The 14,250-nt window shown below is 38.3% G+C and overlaps 1 protein-coding gene across 7 annotated transcripts in view; it reads right to left on the bottom strand.

Moving 5' to 3' along the window:
- LOC150078374 (protein hu-li tai shao-like) overlaps window positions 1-14,250 on the bottom strand; it is a 459,870-nt gene that overhangs the window by 264,697 nt on the left and 180,923 nt on the right. The gene's annotated exons all lie outside the window — the stretch shown is intronic.

Below are 14,250 nucleotides of genomic sequence, written 5' to 3'. Positions count from 1 at the left end.
GGCTCAGACATATGAAATTAGCAATTTTGAATTACAAATGAAAATCTTGGAGGCAATATTTAAGAATGCAATCCAGGGACACTTGGGGAGAAATAGCATTCTGAAGTACACATAACATGGTTTTGTGAAAGGAAAAAATTACACTCTAACTAACCTTGTTAGCTATTTTGACACATTTACCCACGATCTGGATGTAGTGAATAATTTCAAAATAGTTTATTTGGATATCTGCAGGCAGCTGACTCAGTCCCTCATAAGAGGTTACAACAGCAGGACAAGAACCAATCACTGGTGTCCCCCAAGGATTGGTTCTTACCTTGCTGTTGTTTCTAATTTTCATCAATGACAAGGGAGAGATTGAAAGAAAAATGTCAAAATAATGCAATGATTTAAAGATTGGGAGAGTTGCTAATGATCACTGCCAAGCAGCATTCCTTCAGAATGACTTGAGCAGGCTTCAAGGATGGTCTGAAAAGTGGCAACTATATTTTAATGCAGCAAAATGCACTGTGTTACCCTTGGGGAATATTAATATAACTTATACATGGTGGGGCTGGATTAAAAACAGTACAGGAAGAAAATGATCTGGAAGTTATGATGTGGGCAGATATGAAGTTCTCTGAACAGTGTAAACTGGTGGCCGCCAGAAAGCACATGGTGACCTATAAATGATTTATCAAACAATAACCTATAGAGATAGGGAAGCCATGATCCCACTGTATAAGGCCATTGTAAGACAGCACTTGGAATATTGTGTCCAAGTACAGAGACCTCATCTATAAAAAGATACTGAACTTCTTGAAAGGATTGATTGATGTGATTTGATTTTATTGGCACAAAAGTGACTGCAGTTATTCTGTGCCAAGAAAAGATTAAAATACTAACGAAGACAGAGATTCTAGTAACTTTTTAAAAGGTTACCTTGTCAAATTGTATATATATATATATATATATATATACATAACAATTTGACAAGGTAACCTTATTATTAACTTATAATTAATAATAATAATAGGTTGTAGTGATAAAACAGAATGTCTAAAATAGAACAAAAAAAAAATAATAACAATAATAATATGTAATAATGGATTGTAGATCCGGGACATTGCTAGTAATAGCAGAAATGCCCAGCAACCATAATGAAATATAGGCAAATGGATTAGATAAGTGTATGGGTAGGAGTGCTGACCTGACAGGTGTAGCTACAATGGAAAAAATTAAAAGTGCCTGAAAAATGAAAGCAGATTACCTAAAAATTATATAAATAAAATTAAATGAAAATATATAAATGGTACTTAATGTTGTAGGTCCTAAGATTTTAACTATATCATCCAGGGCCAGCAGGCAAAACCAAAGGAAACACAGCAATAAGCAAGGCCTCTGTTTCTGTTATGAGGTATACATGGTAGACAGAAAAAGCAAGTAAACGTATACATCATAGCAACCTGACAGAGACCAAAAAATAAAAAAAAATTTAAAAAAATTATAAAAATAAAAAAAATAATAATAAATAATAATAAAAAAAGAAATAAATTTTGATATCTTTTTACATTCAGGCGTGTACATAACATAGTCATATATCCGCTAGCCTCCATCATGTCTCACGGTGTAGAAAGCCTGTGCCCACAGATTGGCTAATTATAGGGGGTATTATGTTTTGTTTGTCTTGTATTGCTAACTATTTTGTCATCTTTATTTTTATTGTTCTTTTTAGACATTTTTCTGTCTCATATTTCTAATAAAATACCATTACTGACTTAAACATATGAGGCATATGGCCAGTCCCATGTCCAGGAACGTACTTTAGGTACATATTACGCAATCCTGGACTGCCCGAGCACCATTACATTCCCCTTCTTCCAATTACTTTTTTGCTGTTCTTATACACTACATCTTATATCTTGTGCACAATTAGGCTGGCCAAAAGCAATATTCGAGATACTATTTTTCTGCTATCACTTCTTTTTCCTCGATGACAAGGTTTAGTCTTTCAACGCAACTTTGTTAGTCTAATTTTCTCCACTTTGCTGGCCCATTTGATTCACTGTTTAATTGCCTACTCCCTTGTCACACGTGTACGGTTCACCCTGACCAATTCACACCTCCCCGCCCCTAGACATGGGATTACTTTATCTGCTATAAATTCGCTGGGAACTATTGGCTTACTTCTTTGGTCTCCATTACAGCCCTGTTATGTTCACTTCACTCGGTTTGACAGTAAGTTGTCATATCCTGATATTTCGCTTTCTTTATTAAAATTCAGGTAAGGCAGTTTGCTATTCATTAATTTTTTATTTAACTGGAAGAATTGGTTTTAATATTAGCTTAATTTAGCATTTTACTTATTTATTTTAGTTTTTTTTTTTTTTTTTAATTTCTTTTTGGTCTCTTTTGGGTTGGCTATGATGTATATGTTTGCTGGCTTTTTCTGTCTGCTATGTATACATCACAACAGAAACAGAGGCCTTGCTTATTGCTGTGTTTCCTTTGGTTTTGGCTGCCGTCCCTTGATGGTGGTAGTTAAAATCTTAGGACCTACAGCATTAAATACCATTTATATATTTTCACTCGGCACCTCCGTAGCCAGGTGGGCAGGAGCAGCAATGTGTAGCACAAGCTTCTTGATTAGACTGGGGTTGAGCCCGTGACCACATACGGAGGATGTGGAAAGGTCAGGGAATGACCACCGCATATCCACAGAGCAATATGGCCATAGTTGCTAATGCTCCTAAAAATCAAATAACAAACAAACAAACATATATTTTCATTCAATTTTATTTATATAATATATTAGGTAATCTGTTATTTTTCAGGCACTTTTAATTGTTTCATTGTAGCTACACCTGTCAGGTCAGCACACCTACCCATACACTTATCTAATCTTGCATGTGTGTGTGTGTGTGTGTGTGTGTGTGTGTGTGTGTGTGTGTGTGTGTGTGTGTGTGTGTTGGCATGTATATATTAACAGCTTGTAAAAGCTTTTAAAACTGTTGACACGTGGTCGATGTCTGATAAAAATCAGACAACCATGTATATGGATAAGTAAAAGTGGTAAAATATATTGAAAACGTGTAAAATTAGCACAATTGATTAAAAATGCTTTCTAGATACAATGGTGTCCAAGACTCGTACACAGGAGGGTCATCTGCCATCAGCAGTAATGAATGTGTTAGATGACTGTGTCCTATGCGGAGACAAGCAAGAACAAATTCCTCGCTATGATTCCTGCACAGACTAGACTGCCATGTTTCAATTACAGGCTTTATCTGGTATAATTTATTTGCTGTCTATCTATGCCATTGGGAGTATATTTGGTTATGTATTTTTGCCTGTAATCTGTTTAGAGGACTGACAGGCAATGATTATTAGTGGGAGTCACTGATTTGGCTGCAGTGTCAGCCAAATCATTTCCCCTTATCCCAATGTGGCTCGGAATCTAGCAGAAGCGAATATGAAACTCGTGTTCACAAAGACAATGTATCTTCTGCTGAACCCAACAGAGAACTGGATGGGAATTTTATCTAATACACTCATAAAGAATCAGAATATATTATAGACCTTTGGTATTGACAAGTTCTAATGTGATCCAAGGCTAACTCTATAGCGTGCAGCTCTGAAAGAATTCAGGAAGAATCTGCTGAGACATAGTAGCGTCTGGAAAGACAACAGCAGACACATGATTCCGACTTCGAGCCATCTGTGTAAACTGGCAGGAAGTCTGAGTGTTCAGCTCGGTGTGCTGAATAGAGCTGCAGGTAGACAGATTATGGAGTCTGAGACTTCACCTAGTTGTGAAAGGAAAAGTCATGTGTTAGAATGTGAGCATACCAGGGTGGAAGGGTATGCTTTGGTGTTTGGGCAACCTTGTCTACAGTGTTGTTAAACTCTGAGTAGCTCTTTGATGTGAATAATGAAAGGATGACTGACAGTCTGACAGGCATTGTACAAATTTTCCAAAAGTGGCTCAAAAACTGATGCCCACATAGGATGGTCTGGCAGGGATTTCGGTTTGAAAGTGTAATTAAGAGACAACTGCTTACATCAGAGCAAGAGCAGTGGTTCATTTGTTTCCACGTATACCCTCTGGACAGGAGATGTTCAAAATTCTCCAGTAGCAATACGGATAACCTGATGATGGACAGGATCCAGCCAGTGAAGTACACTGTCTCTGGCTGAAGCATATACCTTGGAACCGTAATTTAGTTTGGATCGTACAAATGTATGGTAGATGTATAGTAGGGTGTATCGGTCTGCACCCCAACACACAGAGGAGAAACAACGAAAAAAATTTAGTCCTCTCATGCACTTTCTACTGACTTGAGACACATTCCAGAAAGGTCAACTTTTTAACAAATACAAGTCCCAAGAATTTTTTGTCTTGCACTACTGTAGTAGTATTTTGTGCCAGGCTCAATTCAAGTTCAGGATGAAGATTCAGCTTTTGACAAAAATGTAAAAAAAGAATCTTCTGCAGTGAGAACCTGAATCCATTAGCAAATGCCCACAAAATTGGCCAGACAAGATCAACTCTTGATGAATCCATGCTGTGACTAAAGTATAAGTGTACTCCTGACTAGATAGTCCTGAATTACTTCTTTCACTAGTGACTGCATTATTTTCCCATGGAACAGAAGTTAAGCTAATAGGTTTGTAATTACTCGTGTCAGTCACTTGATCCCCCTTTGTGAACTTAGATTCATAGGGAAATACCCCATGGGCTGGAGATGTGCAAATCCTATGAATCCAAGGATGCTAATTATGGCTAACGGTCTGCTTACCTCCTTTGCTGCTTCCCTTTAATAGAATTGGATAGGTCCCATCCACCCCACTTGCTATTCTTACATTAAACTTCGGCAATTTCTCTTCCACTTTCCTCTCAGATATTAAAACATCATTTAGCTTCTGGTAGTTTGATAAACTTCTGGCATCCACTCTCTTAAACAATTCCTCATGTGTGAATATAGATGCAAAGTACTTATTTAGCTTGTCAGCAACCTGAACAGGATCATCACCAGTTGAACAATGGATATCAAGTGGACCTATGTGATTCAACCTCTTCATCCTATTGTTTACATAAGAAAATGAAGTCTTTGCTATATTTGTTTGCATCGCTTGCCAAAGTTTTCTCAAAATCTGTCTTAGCTTGCCTAACATCCCGTGTGACTTGATTTCGACTAATTTATATCTACCACAAGCTTCTGTATTGCCTGATAATTTGTGTGTCCTAATTATTTTTCTTCTCTGCAACAAGTCTCATTAGTTCACCTGATATCGATTTAGGTCTATGCCTTCAACAGTATTTCTTAGTTGATATATGAAAAGCCAAGTAACTTCAATGATCATTTTCTTGAATGCTTCCCATTTAGAATTTGTGGATGGTAATATCAGCTGGTCCCACTGTATGACGTGGCCAAGTGGTCAGGAGCAAGAGAGTGCAGTAGCACACGTTCTTTCAGTGGACCGTGGTTTAATCCCTTGACTGTTATATACGATTAATGTTTGTATTGATAATTTATTGTAAACACCTTTAACCCGGTGGTCGTGTCTGAGTATAAACAAGAATTTGAAATCTGTCTGAGACCACCACAGTCACCTTTACAAAAGCAAAAGTCCTTCACTTCATTACTGATGGTAGTTACATCTTTTAAGTAAATTCCATATCAATGCACTGCCACCTAGTGGTTCTTTTATCTGTTGATTCTTAATGCTAGAATAATCACTGCTGATAAGAACACTGTCTCCTGTTGCCTATCCAACATGCTGCTGTAGTAGAAAACAGTTGCAATAAATCAACAAAATTGTTATTGTTATTGTGTGAGTGACAAATCAAAAGTTCCCATCAATACCTGAAAGGTTAAAATCCCCCATTATAAGAATTTCTGATTTATTGGCTAACTCTTTCTCTGTACAGCTGTTCACTGTACTCATAAGTCATTAGGCCTATAACACATGCCTACTCAATTTTACTTTCCCAGTGCTGATGTAAGAGACCTTAACAGTAAGAGATCTGCAGATTTACTTAACAAGTACAGGTCAATGGTGAAAAAAAAGTCGGGAGTTAAGATTAAATTTGAAAGTGTCTGGAATTCTGCCCAGACAAAATAGGAGGGAGTATATGATGAGAGCTTGTCAATCAATTCGGCCCTGGAGAGATTGTGCAAGGCTCACAAAGTAGAATTTTTTTTCAGGGTGGTGTGTGTTTGCTAACAGGAGAAACTGCTTCTACAGGGATGGGATACACTTAAATAGAAAGGATGCAAGAATATTTGCTGATGCTATTGAGGCAGTGTTAGGTGGGTTGGAAAATTACTAGCTTGGGGGGGGGGTGATTCACAGACTAAACAATTAACAGTAGTCACAGGCAGAGGCGAAAGTAATTCTTGCACTGCTTCTATTGTAATGAGCAGCAGCAGCCTAGAAAACAAGTTGCTGGGGATTTCAGGAACTGCTGAGAGTCATGAAACAAGTAAATACATGGATACATGGGCTGGTTAGGGTAGTTAAGAGTAAGAACAGGTGCATGTATACTTGCATGAAAACCAATTCAAGAAGTATAGTAAATAAATTTAATGATTTTGAAGTGCTCATCAAGGCACCAAAGGCAGATATTGTTGGGATATCAGAAACATGGTGTCACACAGACAAGCAGTGCAGAATTGGAATTTGGGGAGTACAATGTGTACAGAAAGGATAGACAGGGTTATGATGTTGGTTAAGAAACACAAAATCTAGGGAAGTGCATCCAGTTGACATGGGTGGACAGTGCAATGTTAAGTCAGTTTGGTGTGACATAAGCATTGGGAAAGTAAAATTGGGAGTAGGAGTGTGTTATAGGCCTAATGACTCTGATAAGTACAATGAACAGTTGTGCAGAGAAATAGAGTGGGCCAGTAAATCAGAATGTCTTGTAATGAAAGATTTTAACTTTCCAGATATTGACTGGAACTTTTGGATTGGTCACTCACATGCTAGCAAGGCTTTTGTGGATTTATTGGTGGATTGTTTTCTATAGCAACATGTTTGAGGAGCAACCAGAGGGAATAATACTCTTTACCTGATTATCAGCAGTGGGCACTTAAATATGTAAATATCATCAAGGGTAAATGGAAGAGTTTTTGTTTTCGTAAAGGTAACTACAGTGGGATCAACTGATGATGTTACCAACGGTGAATCCTAAATGTTTTTTAAATGCTTCAGGGACTTAATCTTGGAGCCTACTAGGCTTTTCATACCAACTAAGAAATACTGTTCAAAGTTCAGGCCTAAATGGATCTCAGATGATTTAATGAGGCTTGTGGCAGAGAAGAAAAATGAATGGGATGCATATAAATTATCAAGTGACACAGAAGCCTACGACAGATATAAGCTAGTGTAATCAAGCAATAAAGGAGGTTAGGCAGGCAAGTGCAGATTACGAGAAATCTTTGGCAAAGTAACAAAGAAAAACAGCAAAGACTTCTTCACTTAGATAAACTCTAGAAGGAAGGGGATGAATCAAATTGGTCCACTTAACATAGAGGGTTCGACTGTTGATGATCCTGCTCAAGTAGCTGATAAACTGAAAGAGAATTTTGCATCTACATTCATATATGAGGAGTTATTCAAAGGGGAATGCCAGAAGTTTATCAAACTCTAACAGGTCGCTAAGTGGTTTTTTAATAACAGAGCAAAGTGGAGGAAAAATTGTTGAAGTTAAACATAAAAAAGGCACCTGGGGCAGATGGAATCAATCCAGTTATATTGAAGGAAGCAGCAAGGGAAGTAGGCAAACCCTTAACTATAATTATGGAAGCATCCTTAGAGTCAGAAGAGGTCCCCCAGGGACTGGAGATGTACAAATGTATCCCCAATACACAAATGGGGTGCAAAGATTGACTTCCCAGAGATTGAATGGAATTTGTTGGTTGGTCACTCGCACACTAGCAGGGCTTTTGTGTATTTATTGGATGATTGTTTTCTACATCAGCATGTTCGGGAGGCAACTAGAGGGAGTAATACTCTTGATCTGATTATCAGTAGTCATTCTTTGTGCATTAAGAATCTGCAGAAAAAGGAACCACTGGGTGGCAGTGATCACAGTGTGCTAAATTGGGATTTAGTCAAAGAGGTAACTACCATCAGGGTAAAGGGAAAGGTTTGTGCTTTCTTAAAGGTGACTATGATCGTCTGAGACAGCATTTAAATTCTATACGGTGGGACCAACTGACGATGTTACCAACAGCAAATTCAAACTGGGAAGCATTCAAAGAACTAACCTTGCAATCTACTAAGCTTTTCATACCAACTAAGAAATACTGTTTTAGGCCTAAATGGATGTTACATGAAATAATTACACGTGACAGAGAAAAAATTCCATGGGATACATATAAAATAACAGGCGACACAGTAGCCTATGATAGATATAAGCTGGTCTGCAACCAAGTCACAATGGAAGTTAGGCAGGAAAAGGCAGATTACGAGAAGTCTTTGGTAAAGTATGCAAAGAAAAACAGCAAAGAGTTCTTTACTTATGTAAACTCTAGAAGGAAGGGGATGAATCAGATTGGTCCACTTGATATCGATGGGTCAACTGTTGATGATCCTGCTCAGGTAGCGAACAAACTAAATGAATATTTTGCATCGACATTCACATATGAGGAGTTATTCAGAGAGGGGGAATGTCAGAGGTGTATTCAACTCTGGCAGTAAGCTAGATGATTTTGTCATAACTGAGAGTAAAGTGGAGGAGAAATTGTTGAAGATAAACATAAGAAAGTCACCTGGGGTAGATGGAATCTACCCAGTTATATTAAAGGAGGCAGCAAAGGGAGTAAGCTAACCCTTAGCCATAATTATGAGAACTTCCTTGGACTCCGAGGAGGTATCCATGGGCTGGAAATGTGCAAATGTGACTCCAGTCCACAAAGGAGGATCAAAGGGAGACACAGGAAATTACAGACCTGTTAGTTTAACATCTGTTCCAGGGAAATTAATGGAGGCACTGGTTAAAGAAACACTGCAGGATCATCTAGACAAGAGTTCAGTCATAGCTTGGACACAGCATGGGTTTGTTAAAGGAAAGTCTTGTCTGACCAAATTGATTGGATACTATGATGTAGTCACAAAGGAACTGGATGCAAAGAATAATTTTGATATCAGAGATTTGGATCTTAGAAAGACTTTTGATACTGTTGCACATGGAAGACTGCTGCACAAAATGGAGCAGTGCGGCACTGGAGGCAAATTGCTGCTATGGATAAAGGGTTAATTGAGTGGGAGAAGACAGACAGTGGTAATGAATGGACACTGCTCTTCGTGAACTAATGTTATTAGTGGAGTTCCCCAGGATTCAGTGTTGGGTCCATTGTTGTTTTCTGTATTCATTAATGATATTGATGATGATATATCAGGCTTAATGTCCAAGTTTGCACACAATACGAAGGTCAGCAGGGTTGTTAATGACACTATTGACAGTACGCTGCTGCAACAGGATCTAGAAAAGTTGAGTAGATGGGCTGAGAGGTGGTGACTGTAGTATAACATTAACAAATATAAAGTACTGCATATGGGAAGCAGTAACCCCAGAGTAACGTATCAACTGTGTGGTACTACACTGACAGGTAGAGAGTGAAAAGTACCTGGTGGTAATTGTGCAAGCAGTTTATGAAACGGTCTGCACTGCTCATGGTGTCTTGTCAATGATATACAGGAATATTTTTCTAGCAGAGATAAGGAGGTGATTATCCCCTTGTATAAGGCAATGGTCAAGCCACACCCTGAGTACTGGATACAGGTCTGGAGGACTCATTTTAAGAAGGATGTAGAGTTGCTAGAACAAGTACAAAGAAGGGCAACAAGATTTGTGAGGGAAACAAAGGGGTGCTCTTCCCAAAAGAGGCTTAAATTCTGCAAGTTGCAGCATCAGAAGACTAGGCACCTGTGAGGTGATCTGATTGAGGTGTATAAGGCACTGAATTTTTTGAGCAAGGCCAATGCTGATAGGATGCTTCAGCTTGCTCAGATTAAGATCCTGGGGGGGCATAGATTCAAACTGAGGAAAGACAGTTGTAGAATAGATGTGTGTAAGTTTGCCTTTAGCCAGTGGATAGTTGATTGCTGGAACGCGTTCATCCATTGTTGTGGAAGTTGATAGCTCAAATAAATTTAAGGCTGAACTAGACAAGCAATTGGAGTTACCGGATCCGTGAAATGGGAAAGGGTTTTTTTTTTTTCTTTTTTTGGCTGATGCTGTATAAGCTTTCTTTCTTGCATCATATGTCTCAACTAATGCTAATACTTACAATTGCATTGGTCACTCATGTCAACTCGATGAAATGCCTTAAATTTTATGTCTTTCTTAGCATAACCCTGCTCCTCCTATCCTGTCTGTCCTTACTGTACACATTTTACTCCCTATTCTTATTATTCTGTAATCGTTATATTCGACTGGCACAATGTCTGCATGATTTCATGACCTGACAGGCACTTCAAATTTATTTACTATACTCATAACAATGGTGTACAAGCAAATATAGACGTGCCTGTTCTTGCTACAAATTACCTTAAACACAACCCATATATTTAGTTGTGATGTGATGATTCACAGGAGGCTTTGAAGTTGAGTCATTCTGTGTGACATGAGGACAGGATATGAGAATTTGTGAGTCACTCACTTGACAGGCAACCGGAAGCAGTAATACCCTAGATTATCAGCAGTGATTATTCATGCATTAAGAATCTGCAGTTAAAGAACCACTAGGTGGCAGTGATCACGGTGCACTGATTTGGGATTTACTTAAAAACGCAACTACCATCAGGGGTAAATGGAGGCATTTTTGCTTTCATAAAAGGTGAATACAATGGTCTCACACAGTTTTTATATTCTATACAGTGGGACCAACTGATGATGTTACCAACAACAAATTCTAAATGTGAAACATTCGAGGAATTAATCATAGTAGTTACTAGGCTTTTCATACCAACTAAGAAATACTCTTCAAGATATAGGGCAATACAGATGTCAGATAAACTGATGAAACTTGTAGCAGACAAGAAAAGTGCATGGGATGAATATAAATTATTGGATAACACAGATATGGTAGATGCAATCTACTCTGTAATGAAGTCGCAAAGGAATTCAGGCAAGTGAAGGCAGGTTATGAGAAATCTTTAGCAAAGAATGCAAAAGGAAAAAAGTAAACTTCTTTACTCAGTAAACACTAGAAGGAAGGAGATGAATCAAATTAGTCCACTCGATATCAATGGTTTGACTGCTGATGATCCAGCTCAGGAATTCTTTAGGGAAGGGATGCCAGAAGTTTACCAAGCTCTAACAGGGAGATAAATGACTTTGTATAACTGAGAGGAAAGTAGAAGAGAATTTGTTGAAGTTAAACATAAGAAAGGCACCCGAGGTACAGGATCTATCCAGTAATGTTAAGGGAGGCAGAGAAGGAAGTTTTGATTTGATTTGATTTTACTGTTGCAACAGCATGAGAGAAGGAAGTAAGCAAACCCTTAGCCATAATTATGAAATGATGCCTGAATTCAGGAAAGGTCACTGCTGACTGGAGATGTATTGTAAAAATGAATCCCTAATTCACAAAGGGAGATCAAAGAGTGACATGAGTAAGTACAAATCTGTTAGTTTAACTTCTGTTCCAGGGAAAATAATGGGGTTATTGGTTAAAGAAGTAATGCAGGTTCACCTAGAGAATGCCACAATTATACTTCAAACACAGCATGGGTTTGTTAAGAGGAAATCTTGTTTGATCAATTTTATTGGTTACCAGATGCAGTTGCAAAGGAACTGGATGCAAAAAATAATTCTGATATCATATGCTTGGATTTCAGGAAAGCTTTTGATACTGTTGCACATAAAAGACTGTTGTACAAACTGGTACAGTGTGGCATTAAGGGCAAGTGGCTAAAATAGATAAAAGAATGGTTGAGTGGGAGAAGACAGAGTGGTAATCAATGGCCACTGCTCTTCGTGGACTAATGTTATTAGTAGAGTCCCCCGGGGTTCGATGTTGGACCCATTGTTGTTTTCTGTATTTATCAGTTATATTGATGAATCAGGTTTAACATCCTAGTTTGCAGATGATACAAAATTTAGCATGGTGGTTAATGACAGTAGTGACAGTATGCTACTGTAAAGGGATCTAGAAATGTCTGCCATTTGGGCTGAGAAAAGCCAAATGAAGTTTAACATTGATAAATGCAAAGAACTGAATATGGGTAGCAGTAACCCCAGCATAACGTACCAACTGTGTGGTACTACACTCAGTGTAGTGTCAAATGAGAAAGGCCTGGGATAATTGTTCAGTCAGATATGAAGTTCTCTGAACAATACAAACAGACTGCAAGGTCAGTTGATAGGGTTTTATCAATGATATATGGGAATTTTTTTTAGCAGGGATAAGAAGGTGATTATCCCATTGTACAAGGCAATGGTGAGGACACATCTTGAGTACTGCATACAGATCTGGAGGCCTCATTCTTGGAAGGATGTGGAGCTTCTGGAAATTAGTACAGCGAAAGGCAACAAGATTGGCGAGCGGAACAAAGGTGTGCTCTACAAAGAAAGGTTTTGGTTCTTTAAATTGCAGTGTCTAGAGACTAGGTACTGCGAAGTGATCTGTTTAAGGCTTTGAATGGATTGAGCAAGAATCCATCAATGCTGATGGGATTCTTCCTCTTGCACAGACCACACACATGAGAGGGCACAAATTCAAATTAAGGAAGGATGGTAGCAGAATATATATGTAGAAGTTTACCTTTAGCCAATGGGTGGTAGATTGCTGAACAAACTTCCATCAGTTGTTGTGGAAGGTGATAATTTAAATAAATTCAAGGAAGAACTAGACAAACTATTGGAAGGAATATGTGAAATGAGGTGTGTTCTTTTTTTTCCCTGATGCTGTATAAGCCTGTTTTCTTGCATCATTTACCACTGCTAATGCTAAATCCCCAGCAACTTTTTCTCCAGGCTTCTGCATGTTCCAATAGCATTACTTTCACTTCTGCAGCAGCTATTGTTAATCTATTAGACCCTGTATCCCACAAGCTAGCAATTTCCCAACCCACCTAATGCTGTCTTGATAGCATTAGGTGAGTTGGGATATTCTTATACCCTTTCTATTTAAGTATATTCCATCCATGTAGAAGTAGTTTCTCCTATTAACAAGCAGAGACCATACAGAGAAAAATTCTACCCCATGAGCCCAGCAGAATTTCTCCAGAGCTCGACTGACAAGCCTCTCATCTTATACTCCCTCCTATCATGCCTGGGCAGAATTGTTAACACTAAAATTTAACCCTAACTCATGACTCTTCCTCAAAATTGCTCTGTACTTGTGCAAAGTCATCTCCAAGTCAGCAGATCTCTTACTCTTCATGTCATTAGTCATGCCAATGTCCATGTCCAATATCACCTCTGTGCCCTTAAAAGATATCTACTCTACGATGTCATTAACTTTTGCCCAGGGCAGACATACCTTGGTACTATTCCACCTATCCTTTTTGTGCAATATATTTCCCACTTATCTGACAATGGAGTCACCAAAAATAGCTATCTCCAGGTGGGACCAGTACTTTCTGCCCTAGGGATTTCCATTGTGCTGCTTGATGCTCAACTGTAATCTCTAGCATTGATTTAGGCAGCTGTGAGCTTGATGGGCCACCCATTTTAATATGCCGAGGGCATCAACCCTATTTTTCAAGCTCTCAAAGACCCATCAAAACACAGAGTAGGCACCTAATTTCTTCACGTCCTATGCAATGAACACACACACAAAGACATCCCTCTTGGCTATATCATGTCCTGTTCAAGAAAGGTGTGCAAACAATGCACAAACAGTATATTTTTTCAGGCCATGATTCGTAGGAGAATTGCCGCTTCAGTTCTCCCTCCCCCCAAGCCACAGTACACCAACTGCTTTGAGCCCTTGCTTTGCTGCTGTAGTATGGGGCATCAATTCCATTAAAATTGAACATAATTGAGAAAAGTACACTAAACTAAGATAATTAAATGCAATAATAACACTAATTCACCAGTTATGCAACAATAATATGTACAAGCCTTTCAAGTTTTCCATTATATGTATTACACTATCAAGTTTATGTTATATGTACTATGCTATACGGTTGCATTTGTAAAGTTATAAGTTTATTATAATAAAATTATCTAACTAACGCCAATTCCTGTGATATTAACTATAAATACACCTATTTACCACAATTAAAACACCAGAATTCCCCACAATGCAC

The sequence above is a fragment of the Mastigoproctus giganteus genome, chromosome 11, assembly GCF_048544385.1.
Source record: "Mastigoproctus giganteus isolate SK-2022 chromosome 11, ASM4854438v1, whole genome shotgun sequence".
Lineage (NCBI taxonomy): Eukaryota > Metazoa > Arthropoda > Arachnida > Uropygi > Thelyphonidae > Mastigoproctus > Mastigoproctus giganteus.
This window is presented reverse-complemented; position numbering and strand designations above follow the sequence as displayed.